Source organism: Canis lupus, chromosome 5 (assembly GCF_048164855.1).
Source record: "Canis lupus baileyi chromosome 5, mCanLup2.hap1, whole genome shotgun sequence".
NCBI classification, from domain to species: domain Eukaryota; kingdom Metazoa; phylum Chordata; class Mammalia; order Carnivora; family Canidae; genus Canis; species Canis lupus.
Window position 1 is genome coordinate 30,917,766 of NC_132842.1, and position 13,602 is coordinate 30,931,367.

At 52.3% G+C, this 13,602-nt stretch overlaps 1 long non-coding RNA gene across 2 annotated transcripts; it reads right to left on the reverse strand.

Annotated features, from left to right (window-relative positions):
- Nucleotides 1-2,521: 2,521 nt before the first annotated feature.
- Nucleotides 2,522-13,130, reverse strand: LOC140633428 (uncharacterized). 2 transcript variants are annotated; one of them, XR_012031041.1, is made up of 3 exons: nucleotides 12,927-13,130; nucleotides 12,435-12,724; nucleotides 2,522-3,052 (listed from the first exon to the last, which is right to left on the reverse strand). It is a non-coding gene; the product is annotated as an uncharacterized lncRNA (long non-coding RNA). The 2 variants fall into 2 exon arrangements; XR_012031040.1 differs by lacking the exon at nucleotides 12,927-13,130 and having other exon boundaries at nucleotides 12,435-12,897.
- Nucleotides 13,131-13,602: the final 472 nt, after the last annotated feature.

Here is a 13,602-nt window from a genome sequence, read left to right on the forward strand (position 1 = left end):
AACAGGTCAGATGGGGAGGCACAGGGAAGAAGGGGTCTCCTAGCACCCTCCCTCTGCTGCCCCTCTCTGGGTCCCCCCCCCGCCCCATGCCAGGGAAGGAAGTGGAGTCTCCTCCTTCCCTCCCTCCCTTACTGACGCATGCACGCCCAGAAGTGCCGCCCGTGTGACCCATCCGTACTGCTGGATGAGTCTGCACAAAGCTTTCAAGTTGTTTGGGACAAAACAAATGCCTTTGCACGTCCATTCCCTCCCCGGGGTTGCTCCGCTCGAACCCGGGCATGCTTCCTTTCCAGTGTGTGTGTGGGGGGCAACCGCCCACCACCCTGACTTCTTAGCAGTTGAGTTCCTTTGTTCAAGAAAATGAGCGTGCAACTGGCTCTGCACACAGAGCTCGGCCGCTTGCTCATGTTGTGAGCGGCTGTGCTACGGACGTCAGGAGGGATCACGGCGGTGCGAGCAGGCTGGCTGCTCCCCCCGCCCCCCCCCCCCAGGCAGCTCTAGCATGTGCTGTTCTCCCTGTCATGGCCTGGAAAATACTTCCAGACCCTGGAGTCTTTGCTTTTTGTCTTCTCCCAGTGTTGGTACCACATGGCATTGACAGCTGAGCCCCACTTCGCTGGCGTGAACGCCTTGTGATCTCCGGAGATCTGAATGAAAATGTGTCTCAAGTTGGTCCAATCTAAACAAGGTGCCTCCTAAAAGCCCTGATGTCTCAAAACCATAAGTAAAGAGAGAGAAGACTCAACGATAAGTCTCCCGCCCCCCTCTGCACACACTTAACTTCTTTATGTCACTTTTTCCATTCCAGCAGCTGGCCTCCAGGTGTGTGTGTGCTTGTTTGGGCAGCGGACCTCAGAGCAGAGAGGTTGTGGCTGAACTCCGAGCTGGGGGTGCAGTGAGCTCGCTCTCTGCCTTCTGCGTGACCGGTAAAGAAAACTCGCTTGTTGTTAATCCAAATCCTGACACACGCTCTGCTGTGTTAGAGACAGTGCTAGATGGGACAAGAGGCAGGAACATCCAGTGGATCCACTGGATGATCCAGGAACATCAAACCTGGGTCCACTTTCCCCATCCATCCCTGCAGCCTGCCCACCCACCCGCCAGCCCACCCTCCCTCTATCCATCCATCCAGGACTCCTTCCCTCTCTCCATCCCTCCCTCTCTACTTTCCTCCATGCATCTATCCCTCCTCTCCACCTGCCTACCCATCCATCCAGCCATCCCTCCCTCCCTCCATGCATCCATCCATCCCTCCATTCCTCCCTCACTACTTCCCTCCATGCATCCCTCCCTCCCTCTCTCATCCCTCTCTCCATCCATGCATCCATCCATCCCTCCCTCTCCGTTTCCCTCCCTTCCTACTTCCCTCCATGCATCCATCCCCCCTCCTTCTTTACAACAACCCATCTACCCAGCGAACCAGCCATCCCTTCCTCCACCCATACCTTCACCCTTTTTTCCTTTTTGTTTATTAATTTAATTTAATTTTACTTTTTTTTAAGATTTTATTTATTCATGAGAAACATACACACACACACACAGAAAGAGAGAGAGAGAGAGAGGTAGAGACACAGGCAGAAGGAGAAGCAGGCTCCATGCAGGGAGCCCGATGTGGGACTCGATCCAGGGTCTCCAGGATCACGCCCTGGGCCAAAGGCAGGTGCTCAACCGCTGAGCCACCCAGGCGTCCCTGTTTATTAATTTTAAAACAGTTATTCTATTTGAAGTTCTCTGCTGGTCACTAAGGATTAAACAAAGGTCCTTGAAGACCAACCTTGGCCCTGAAGGATTTCAAAGACCATTTCTCAGGGAGCAGACACAAGACCAGGTGCTGTGCCTAGAAATGTAGTGGTTAGGGCGTGTGCCCCAAACAGGACAGAAGAGCTAACTCTGCTCTTGGCAGAGGGGAGAAGAGAGATGCCCCGGACTCGGTTCTCAGGTCTTGGGTTAATAAATGCAATTGCATTCATTTTTATATTCCTGGTGCTGTGTAGTTTACAAAGCTTTATCTTTTTAAGATTTTATTTATTGATTAGAGAGAGAGATTGAAAATGGGTAGGGGAGCAGAGGGAGAGGGAGAAGCAGGCCTCCCTTTGAGCAGGGAGCCCAATGTGTCGCTCAATCCCAGGACCCTGTGATCATGACCTGAGCTGAAGGCAGATGCTTAACTGAACCACCCAGACACTCCTACAAAGCTTTATAAAATGTTCATAATTGGCAGTATTTTTCTGGAGTGAGAGATTCATTTGTGTTGTGCCTTTTCTCCCAAGCACAGAAACCAGAGAATGAAGATCAATCCTGCGGAATTTTACATGAGTAGAGAGTTTACTATTATCCCTTCTTGTGTTTATGGTTTCCAAGACCTGGGCAAGACTTTTCTAGAAGGCCAGACCGGGCACGCAAGGGAGCCTGTGGGAATCTACACCTTGCAGAACACGTTATGGGTCTTTTAAAAAAATAATAAACTGAAGCATAAAAGAGAAATCCATTGCAAGCTACTTTCAAAGTGTCTAATCATTAGTTTCTTTTTTTTTCTTTTGGGGTGGGGGTCAGAGGGGTCCCTTGCTTCTTTATTTTTTTTAAAGATTTTATTTATTCACAAGAGACAGAGAGAGAGAGAGGCAAAGACACAGGCAGAGGGAGAGGCAGGCTCCATGCAGGGAGCCCGATGTGGGACTCCATCCTGGGTCTGCAGGGATCTGGCCCCGGACTGAAGGTGGCGCTAAACCGCTGAGCCACCAGGGCTGCCCAGTCCCTTGCTTCTTTAAAAAAAAAGTATAAAATTACATTCGAGGAACATAGCAAATATATGCTTTAGTCCCATATAGGAGACAACTGGAAATAGAAGGGTAGTGACAGGAGAACGAAGGGGTGAGGCCCAGTGGAAGGCGAGGGAACAGAGAGGGCCGGCGAGCAGCTGGTGGGGACACTGGGCCACGCTGGTCGGGATCGCCAAGTTCGTCAGCTGCCCTGGTGGGTCATCTACGGGGAGGCAGCCGGAGCTCTCTAGGGATGGGGCTTTCCACTCAGAACAGGCTGATGGTCGGTGCAGCTGTTGAGGAAGATGGCACTGGTCAGAGCCATGCCACCTGTCCGGCTGCCATCAAACCCCAGTCCCCACATCTGTTTCTTCCCACTCGGCTCTTCCACCAACCAGCAGACCTGGGAGTTGCGGAGGGTCAGACCTTGCCCACGGAGAACTCCGTATGGCCCTACAGCAGGCAGCTTAGCGGCGAAGACTCAATAAAGCCAAATGTCATCTCTGATAACAAGGAAACCGTGACCCAAGACGGGGGCCTTTGGTTCTTTTTATTTATTTATTTTATTTATTCATAAGAGACACAGAGAGGCAGAGACCCAGGCAGAGGGAGAAGCAGGCTTCCCGCGGGGAGCCCGATGTGGGATTCGATCCCAGGACCCCGGGATCACGCCCTGAGCCGAAGGCAGATGCTCAACCGCTGAGCCACCGAGGTGTCCCTGGTTCTTATTTTGAGCACATTTATTCAGAAACAAATAGTACAGGTTCCTAGGTGAGCAGCCTACAACCATGTATTCCTTCTCATTCTAGAAACCTTTCCTTGATCTCCTTGATTGCGTATGATGGTCAGGACATTCTGCGGGACTCTGTCCAGGTCATGGAATGAAACCCAGAGTAAGGCAGCCAGCTGACTGCAAACACAGGGCTCTGCTTGGGGCTGCCAAGAATACTCGGGGACGAGTGGCCACGTCCCGCTTGGAAGTACAACGGAGTCCAAAGGGTGGATGGTCAAGAAACAGGACTGCGTCTACTCAAGCCTAAACAACAAAATATGATTTCCAAGCTAGGCTGTTGATCTCTTGATCTCTACCGAATGCGAGACTAAGCAGGAAGAGGCAGAGGAGGTGAGAGGAAGGCACCCTGGGGACTTGGAAGGGTTTTAGAAGTTTGTAACCTGGGGCGGTTTTCCTCCTCCCCATCCTAGGTGTGCCTCTGGAGCTACTGTGCGTCACCAGAAAGGCCAGTATGAGCTGACAATGGGGGAGAGTAAGAGAGATTTTAAAAAGTTTCTAGAGCTATTGGGCAAAAGTCAGATGAGAAGCAACAGGATGTTGGAAATCTGGCCCAGCACAGCTGAGTTACCATCGCAGTAACTCAGGGGGCAGGGGCACCCGGGGGCTCAGCGGTGGAGCACCTGCCTTCGGTCCAGGCCGTGACCCCGGGGTCCTGGGATCGAGTCCTGCATCGGTCCCCCTGCAGAGAGCCTGCTTCTCCCTCTGCCTGGGTCTCTGCTTCTCTGTCTCTCATGAATAAATAAATAAAATATTTAAAAGAGAGAGAGAGAGAGAGAGAGAGAGGAAGGAGGGACCAGGTGAGGAGGACACAGCGTCTGCCCACAGGAACAGAGCTCTTGCCTCGAGCCCAGGCCCTCGGACTTTTCAGCTTCCAGAGCCACATGGTGAGACCCCGGGGTGCATGCTGCGTGTGTTGCAGACGCCCCCGTCTGCGGTGTCCTGTCAGAGCCACCCGAGCTGAGACGCTGCCCTGCAGCAGGTGGTTCTGGAAGGAGCTGATTCTTGCTGGATATCTGTGGCTCTGGGCCTCGAATGTGCATCTCGCTGTAATGGGCACCCCCTCCCCCGCAGACACCCTGGTTAACACGGGAGGGGACTCCTGGACTGGAAGGTGCATCTCACTATAATGCCCCCCCACCCACTGCGGACCCTGTGCCCCTCTCTGCGCCCCTCTTGGAATTTCCTGATGAGCTTGTGATGCCTCCTAAGCCCGAGGACGGCCACCAGGTCCCACCCTCCCTCCTGTCGTCCTGCACCTGGCTGGGCTCAGGGAGCCAGCTGTGCCGTCGGGGCTGTGTGTCCTCGCCGGGGCGCCAGGGCACTGGGAGCGAGGCGGTCCAGCTGTGAGCCTGGCCCCAAGCGAGGAGCCTGGGCGTCTGGGCCGCTCCCCGCTCTCCTGTGCAGGCGGCCGTGAGCCCTGAGCAGCAGGATGGCAGCCGCTCCAATACGGCGGTTCTGGGGGCCCCGCTAGGGCAACACAGGGGGCTGCCTCACAGCAGCACTGGGAATCTGGGGTGTGGATTTTAGTTGCAAGCCTGGGGGGGACAGCTGGAGGAGTCCCTGCCCTGGGCTTGTCCACTGGACAGGGAGTAGGCCGTCCATGAGGATCTCCGGAACCTGCTGGACGTAAATACCCTTCCGGCCCACAGGTTGGTCCACACCAGCTTGGCTGCCGCAGGTACCTTTGGCTTTCTGACCTTCGAGCCGTTAGTGTCCAGGATGTCCTGGCCTATGACCCGCCTGCAGAGCCTTGTCCGCGAGCCACAGTCAGCAGAAACCAGAGACAGGGCAGGGTTGCTTGGGCAGCAGGGACCACGCTGGGTGGCCAATGATGGGCCGCCCCCAGAGGACCACAGAGTAGGCCGTCTCATGATTTTTCTGGAACCTTTAACCTCTTAGAAATTATTTATTCTCAAAATTCCAGTATAGTGAACGCGCAGTGCTGTATTAGTTCCGGGTGTATAATACATTGAGTCAACAATCCTGCACGTAACTCAGTGCTCTTCACGGTCCGTGTATTGGTACCGCCCTTGGCCTATTTGCCCCGTCCCCCGACCCGCCTCCCCTCTGGTGACCAGCAGTGAGTTTTCTGTAGTTAAGAGTCTGATTTTTTTTTTTTACTTTTTTCTTTGTTTTCTTTCCTAAATTCCGTATCGGAGTAAAATCATACAGTTTTTGTCTTTGACTGGCTTATTTCACTTAGCATAACACCCCCTAGATCCATCCATGTTGCTGCTAATGGAAAGATCTTGTTCTTTTTCATGGCTGAGTAATATTCCGTGGTGTATAGGTACCACATCTTTATTTATTTATTTTTTTAGGTACTGCATCTTAATGCATTTATTTACTGGTGGGCATTTGGGCTGCTTCCCTAATTTGGCCATTTTAAATATTGCCCCAGTAAACAGGGGTGCATGTATCTTTTAAAATTAGTATTTTTGTTTTCTTTGGGTCAATACTCAGTAGTGGAATTACTGGATCATACAGTAATTCTACTTTTAACTTTTTGAATTAATTTTGTCTTCCACAGTGGCTGCACCAGTTTGCATTCCCACCAACCCAAGGGTTCCTTTTTCTCTGCATCTTTACCAACAGTTGTTGCTTCTTTCTTTCTTTCTTTCTTTCTTTCTTTCTTTCTTTCTTTCTTTCTTTCTTTCTTTCTTCTTTCTTTCTTTCTTTCTTTCTTTCTTTCTTTCTTTCTTTCTTCTTTCTTTCTTTCTTTCTTTCTTTCTCTTTCTTTTCTTTTTCTTTCTCTTTCTTTCTTTCTTTCTTTCTTTCTTTCTTTCTTTCTTTTTTTTCTTTCTTTCCTTTTCTTTTTTTTTAATTCTGATCATTCTGGTAGGTGTGAGGTGATATTTCACTATAGTTGTGATGTGCATGCATTTCCCTGATGATGAGTGATGTGGAGCATCTTTTCACATGTCTGTTGGCCATCTGTGTGTCTTCTCTGGAGAAATGTTTGTTCGTGTCTTCTGCCCATTTTTAAATTGGATTATTTGTTTTTTTTGATGTTGAGTTGTGTAAGTTCTTTATATATTTTGGGTATTAACTCCTTATCAGATGTGTCATTTGCAAATATCTTCTCCCATTTGGTAAGTTGTCTTTTGGTTTTGTTGATGGTTTTCTTCGCTGTGCAGAAGCTTTTTATTCTGGTATAATCCTAATAGTTTAATTTTGCTTTTGTTTTGTTTTGTGAATTTTGTTTGCCATAGAAGACATACCTCAAAAAACTCTTTTGTGGCTAATGTCAAAGAAATGACTGCCTGTGTTCTCTTCTATGAATTTTATGGTTTCAGGCCTCACATTTAGGTCCTTAATCCATTTTATTTTTGTGCACAGTGTAAGAAAGTGGTCCAGTTTCATTTTTTGGCATGTGGCTGTCCAGTTTTCCCAACGCCTTTGTTGAGGACATTTACTTATTTCTGGACTCTCTATTCTATTGATGTGTCTATGTCTATTTTTGTGCCAGACCATACTGTTTCCATGACTATAGCTTAGTCATATATCTTGAAATCCGGGATTGTGATGTCTCCAGGTTTATTCTTTTTCAGGACTCCTTTGGCTATTCAGGACCTTTTCTGGTTCCATACACATTTTTGCATTATTTGCTCTAGTTCTGTGAAAAATGCTGCTGGTATTTTGATGGGGATGGCATTTTTTAAAAGATTTATTTATTTATGATAGACATAGAGAGAGAGAGAGGCAGAGACACAGGAGGAGGGAGAAGCAGGCTCCATGCTGGGAGCCCGATGCGGGACTCGATCCCGGGACTCCAGGATTGCGCCCTGGGCCAAAGGCAGGCGCCAAACTCCTGAGCCACCCAGGGATCCCCGGGGATGGCATTAAATATGCAGATTGCTTTGGGTAGTAGGGACATTTTAACGATACTCGTTCTCCCAAACCATGAGCATAGAGTATCTTTCCATTTGTATCTTTTTTGACTTCTTTGATCATTGTTTTATAGTTTTCAGGGTACAGGTCTTTTACTTTCTTGATTTGCTCCTGGGCATTTTATTATTTTTGGTACAATTGTCAATGTGATTGTTTTCTTAATTTCTCTTTCTGCTGCTTCATTAGTAGCGCACAGAAATGCAACACATTTTGGTATATTGATTTTTGTCTCTTTAAGCTCTCATTTCTTGAGCCCGTACTATGTGTCCTAAAAGCTCTATCAGCAGAGACAAGGTTCTGAGAGGGTAAACCGTTTTCCTGAGATTATGTTCTAGGGAAGAGATGACATGTGGAGACGGACCCGGATGTATATGGCTTCTAGTCTCTTCTTACTGCTTTGTCACTTATGGAGACGCCTTGGGTGTCCCACAGTCCATCTGCCTGTCTCTGAGTTTTCTTCTCTAAAGGCTAAACGTCTCCCTGCCCCTCACCTCTGTGTCCAAGGACTTCACCTTTCTGGTCCGACCACGTTCCCTCGGTTGTGTCCTTTGTCTCAGAGAACAAATGAACCAGTCAATTTGTTGCCAATGAATGAGAATGGGCTACTCATGTTCCTCATCTCTGGAAATAGCATTTTACCTTAATAAGAGCTTTCTGGAGGCATGAGGCCATCAGGCCCATGCACATCATGCCCGCTGTGAGCCCTACACACTTTTGCTCTCATGGTCTCCCCCTCCATGAAGAGAAATCTAAAAAACCACTTTTTAACCACTGTATTGGTACAAAGGTGAATTTAATCCAGGCAGGATTCATTATTATATATTCATATTTCCTTCTCATTTCTAAAGATCTTAAATTAAATGTATTGTGGGCCCTGAGGCACTGTCCCCACTGTGCCTAGAGACAAGGTGGCCCTGAACGTCTTCACCCTTGATAACGAGCAGGAATTTAATCACTGGGATGGGTGGCTGAGGAGCTGCTCTGGGGGAGGTGGCAGTTCTGGGGTTCAGTAAGTGCTGAGGACAGAATCAAAGGGGAGGTCCTGGAGATCTAACGTCACCAATATGCTCCTGTAAGCTTGGGGTCCTACACATGACTTCAGCTTTCATAAATGAGCCAAGGGTTCACCCCAAAATACTGGTCAGCCACTGGTAGGGCACACGTTTATCTCTTGAGGCTCATCCTCGTCCACTAGCTTCACTGGCCAGTGCCCCACGGGGTGAAGGGTTGCTGGATGGTGACAGCCAAGTGGCACTTGCAGCCTGGGTCCCCAGCCTGGCGTCTTAGCATTTGGCCACATGGGGGCACCAATGAGCTGGCCTGCTGCCCCCTTTGCCCAGGCAGAGTGGTGCCCGGGGAATCTGAGTCTCAGGGAGTCTGTCTGGCCCCAGAGGCCTTGGGGGGGTTTGCCCAGCTGCCCGAGGCCTGGCCCACAGCAGGGCCCTCCCCCTGTCACCCTCAGTAACCTCCAGGACTCTGGAGACACTGAAGGCGACTCAGTTCCAGGAAAACACTGATAGAGAGGTAGAGTGGATGGCCACCTCCCCTGTCACTGTTGGGGTCTGGGGAAGGGATGTCACCTCCCTGGCTCCTCGGGCTCCTTACTGAAACCCTCAGAGTGGACTAGAAGGATCCGAGGCCACTTCTGCTCTCAGATTGTGATTCTCCCGGAAGCACAGCAGGGCCGGAGCGGCTGCTTCGCACACCACAGGGAGCCAGCGAGTGGGTTTCCTGTTGCTACTTGGCCGTTATCTTAGAAGGGCGACCTTAGGCAAGTCACTTTTCCTCTGTGCTTCTCACTCGCCTCCTCTGTAAGAGAGAGGCCTTTCAGTGGTGTGTCCTGGAGCCCACGCGGCCTTGGCCTTCTCCTGCCTCCTGCCCAGAGGGTGGCTAAGACAGGGCTGGCTGGTGCGGCTCAGAGGAACGGGGCTGGCTGGATGCAGGCCATGTGAGGCTGGAAACTAGAACCTTCCACCTTCCTGCTGCCCGGGTTTGGGGGTCCAGAGCCAAGCCCTGGTGACAAATTCCACGGTCCCATCCGACGACCCATCTTCCAGCAAGAGCTCTCTCTTAGCTTTGCTCGGAGCCCATCCTGATGAGTAAGACCGGGCATGGCTTTCTAACTGAAGTGCCCCTGCTGCGCTGGCAACTCTCTTGTGTCCTAACATCCCCGTGTCTCCGGCACCTCCCTCCCCGCTGCTGCAGTGAGTGGTGCAGAAGAATCAGCCGGGGTGCTCGTTAAGAATCCCGAGTCCCAGGCCCTGCTGCTGAGCCTGACGTCACAGGGCCGAAGGGGGGGCACCTGGAAACCACCCAGCTCCTCACCGCTGGCTGGGGGGGATAACGCCACAGAAATGTAGGAAGAGCAATTTTCATCTGCGGGGGCACTTTTCTTCTACCCTTTCTTTTTTTTGTTTTGTTTTGTTTTGTTTTGTTTTGTTTTAACACTCTCTCCTGAGACTTCTCTCAGCAGACAGGAAAGCTCGATTGTCCTCATTATTCCCATTTTACAGATAAAGAAACTGGGGCTCTGAGAAGTCAGGTGACTTTTTTTTTTTTTTTTAATTTTTATTTATGATAGTCACACACAGAGAGAGAGGGGCAGAGACACAGGCAGAGGGAGAAGCAGGCTCCATGCACCGGGAGCCTGATGTGGGATTCGATCCCGGGTCTCCAGGATCGCGCCCCGGGCCAAAGGCAGGCGCCAAACCGCTGCGCCACCCAGGGATCCCTGTTTTTGTTTTTAAATCGTGTCTCAGCGCCTTGGAATCCTGGCAAGGAGGATGTAAAAATGGCCTTTTTCAGAGCCAGCCTTTGCTGTCTCCTGTTTAGTCTGGGGCCGGGTTGGGGCCTGGGGTGCTGGTGGCGACCCCGCGCCACCCCATCGGATGGGGAGGCCTGCGTCCTGCCTGTCAGCTACCTCCGGCCGGGGATGCTCCAGAACACAGGCCTGAGTACGCGCGGGGAGGGACACCCTGGCCCGTGCATCGACCCGCTCACCTGGCCGAGCCCACACCGCTCTCGGGGCACTGGGATGCTGCACCCCTCTGGCCCGCCGCCCCCACCCCTGCAGGTGCACCTGCTCGCCTGACGCCGGGACCTGCACCAGCCCTAACAACATCACAGAACAAAGGGGGGAAAGGTAAAAAAACATACCTCGGCCTCAAAGCCCAGAATGGGGTTCACTCTTGCAGCACTCTTGCAGCAGTGCTGCACGGGCCGGGGTCCCGCAGGGCCAGGGTGAGAGGGGACCCCACCGGGATGCACGCCTTGGAGGGACGGTTCCCAGGGGGATGATGAGCCGGGGGTCCGCGGGGCTGCCTCCCCAGGTGCGGGAGCTGTGGCACCCCGGCCCGGTCCAGCCCCTCAGTCTCCCCTCCTTCTGACCCGAGCACCCCTGCTGTCGCCCACCTTTCCAGGAGGCAGAGTGGCTGGCTCGCGCGCACATGGGGCTGAGTGGTCCTGGTGGGAGAAGGGAGCTGGGCCACCAGCCGACCACAGGCTCGGAGCCCTGGGCAGTGGGACCCAGACGCTGCAGGCCCCTTCTTCCGCCGGAGCTGGAGCCTAGCAGACGGGGCCCTGGCTGCGTGCTGCAGGACCTTTGCACGGAAGAGCGGGAAGGGTTCATTCACTCACGCATTCAGCGTTTGAGCATTTCAGGAGCACCTCCTCTGTTCTAGGCTCTTTCTTACATTGGCAGGTGCAGACAAAGGGCTGGAAAGACACGGGCTCGGTGCTCCAGCGCTGGCATCAGCTCCAAGCTCCACCTCTGGGGCCGCAAGACCCCGAGCCAGCCCGCAGCTGTGGCCTTAGCCAGCCTGCAGCTGTGACCATCGCTGTCAGCTGTGGCCTTGCTCCCGAGGGGAAGCGTGAATGCCTCCCGCAAGCTGCGGAGAAGAGCAGCTGTGCGTGTCTGCTGGAGCCAGCCCTGAGTCCTCTAATTCTGCTCCCCGGCCCCCTGGGAACTCAGCCTGCAGGACACTGCCACCCACGGTTTTTATCTCCCGCCCGCTTTTGAGCACTAGACACTCGGGGAGGCTCAGGCCAGCACCTCGCTGCTCCCTGCCTCTGAGATGAGAAGGGGGACCAGCCTCACTGAGCGTTGCCCCTGGGGCAGCCCTGCCCTGCTGCACCTGAACCTCCCAGGACCCGGTCCTCATTGGGAACATGAGTGTAATTGTCGTTCTTACCCCCATGGTTCCCGTAAGGCTCACTATTAATCAATTTTCATTTTCTTGTCGTCTTAGAATATACCAGGGGTGGGTTCCAGGTCCTTTCTTGCGAAATCCTTAGACTATCTTTATGGGGGAGGTGTTACTATGACTCCTTGCTTGCTAATGAGGGAACAGGGGCCCAGAGAAATTAAGGATCGAGCACGCAAACTCATGTTACCTGCTGCAGGTAGATTTGGGATTCCAACCTGGATGTTGGACAGCAGAACTCAGACTCTCCATCCCCCCCCCAGCCTTACTGACATGTACTTGAAATCTAATACCGTACACGGCGGTACGACCCAAGAACCCACACTGTGACCATTGCTTCCAGTGCGCAAGAACCTCCGAGCCCCCTGCTTTTAGAGCACCTTGGCTTCACCCTCCAAGCAGAATGCTGAGTCCTGCCCCAGCCTTTGGGTGGTGAGGTGAGGTCACTGTGCTGCTACAGTTGCAGAAGGACTGCTGGCAACTGCCCCGCAGTGGGATGAGGATCTTGCACTGGAGCATGGCAATGGCACACTTGCTACTTTCATAAGTGTTCCTTTTGGCTCCAGCCCTGTCCTGAGATGTCAAGGCTCCTTCTTGCCTTAAGGTCTCAGAGTCACTGGGTCTTCTTACGACATGTATCTGAGGGCCACTCTGGCCCCCATGAGTTGGCTGCACCTTCTGAGGCTCCCTTGACACTCTGCCAGGAATCAGAACCCTTGGTCCTGAGAGCAAAGCCCAATCTCCTTAGCATGGTATTCAAGGTCCTGCCACCTGCCCCGACTTACCTACCTGTCCAGGCTTTCCCTTCCCGGCCATCCGCTGCCATCCTGCCCGGCAAAGCCAGCACTAGGAATCTTCCCTGGCTGTGTCCCCAGCCAGCCCAGCTCTTCAGTGGCAGGGCCTGGCCCTCCACCCGCTTGAGAGCTCGCACTCCCTCTGCCCCAGGAGCCTCCTTCGGGTGGCAACTTGCACTTGAGCATCTTCACGTGTGCGTGGGAAATTGGAAAGCCGACAGCACCAACCGTCTTGCAGGCGAGAGGATCCAACGTGAAAGATGCAAAGGGATTTTCCATCAAACCCTAAGAAAATCGACACAAGAATACAGACTGGAGCCCAGTCCCATGGTGTCCTGGGTGGAGCTGTTTAGGGGGTGGGAGGGCCTCTTTCCCTGTGTCCACACCAGTGCACCGGGAAGGAGCCCACAGACAGCTGACCAAGGGTCCCCAGATCCCAAATGGCCGTACTCCCAGCAGGCAAGCATCTCCTACCAAAAAAACCTACCTTTTCCCCGCCTCCCCAGGATCCTATATCCAGATCGAGTGAGGGAATGCATAAAAATGAAAAAAAAAAAAAAAAGAAACAAGTCCCCCAAATCCCCAGACACCCTTTACTCGAGTTATCTGAAGGATTAAGTAACCGGGGGAGACCACACAATTTTAACCCCTGGCTCATGTGTTCAGACACACACCTGGTCCCGAGGGGAGAAACCCAACCATGAGAAGAGCAGAGGGCAAGCAAATGGAAACTTGGCAAGAGTACGCAGCCTGCTATTTGTGGCGGCAGCCAGACAAGGAAAGCCGAGAGGGTGTGAGCAGACATCGTTGGAAGGAGAAGCCTTTTCCAAGAAATTACAGAGGGATCTCCTTCCAAGGGGCTGCGGGCCTCTGCAGACATGATCTCATTGCACCCTCCTGCCCCGGCCTCCGGGGGTACCTGGGGGTCTCTGCCCAGTTCCAAGTCCAAAGAAAACTCAAACCACCCACTTCCCAAAAGAGGCCTGGATCCAAGATTTGCTCACCCACAGCAGAGGGACCACAGAATTCCCCAGGCCGCTGATATAGCAGAAGTCTCCTCAAGCTTCACGAGTCCTTGAAAACCCTGGAAATCTCTCAGGACAAAAAAAAAAAAAAAATCTGGGGTGGGGGGGGAAGCAGTTATTTAAAGAAGAGAATTGTCT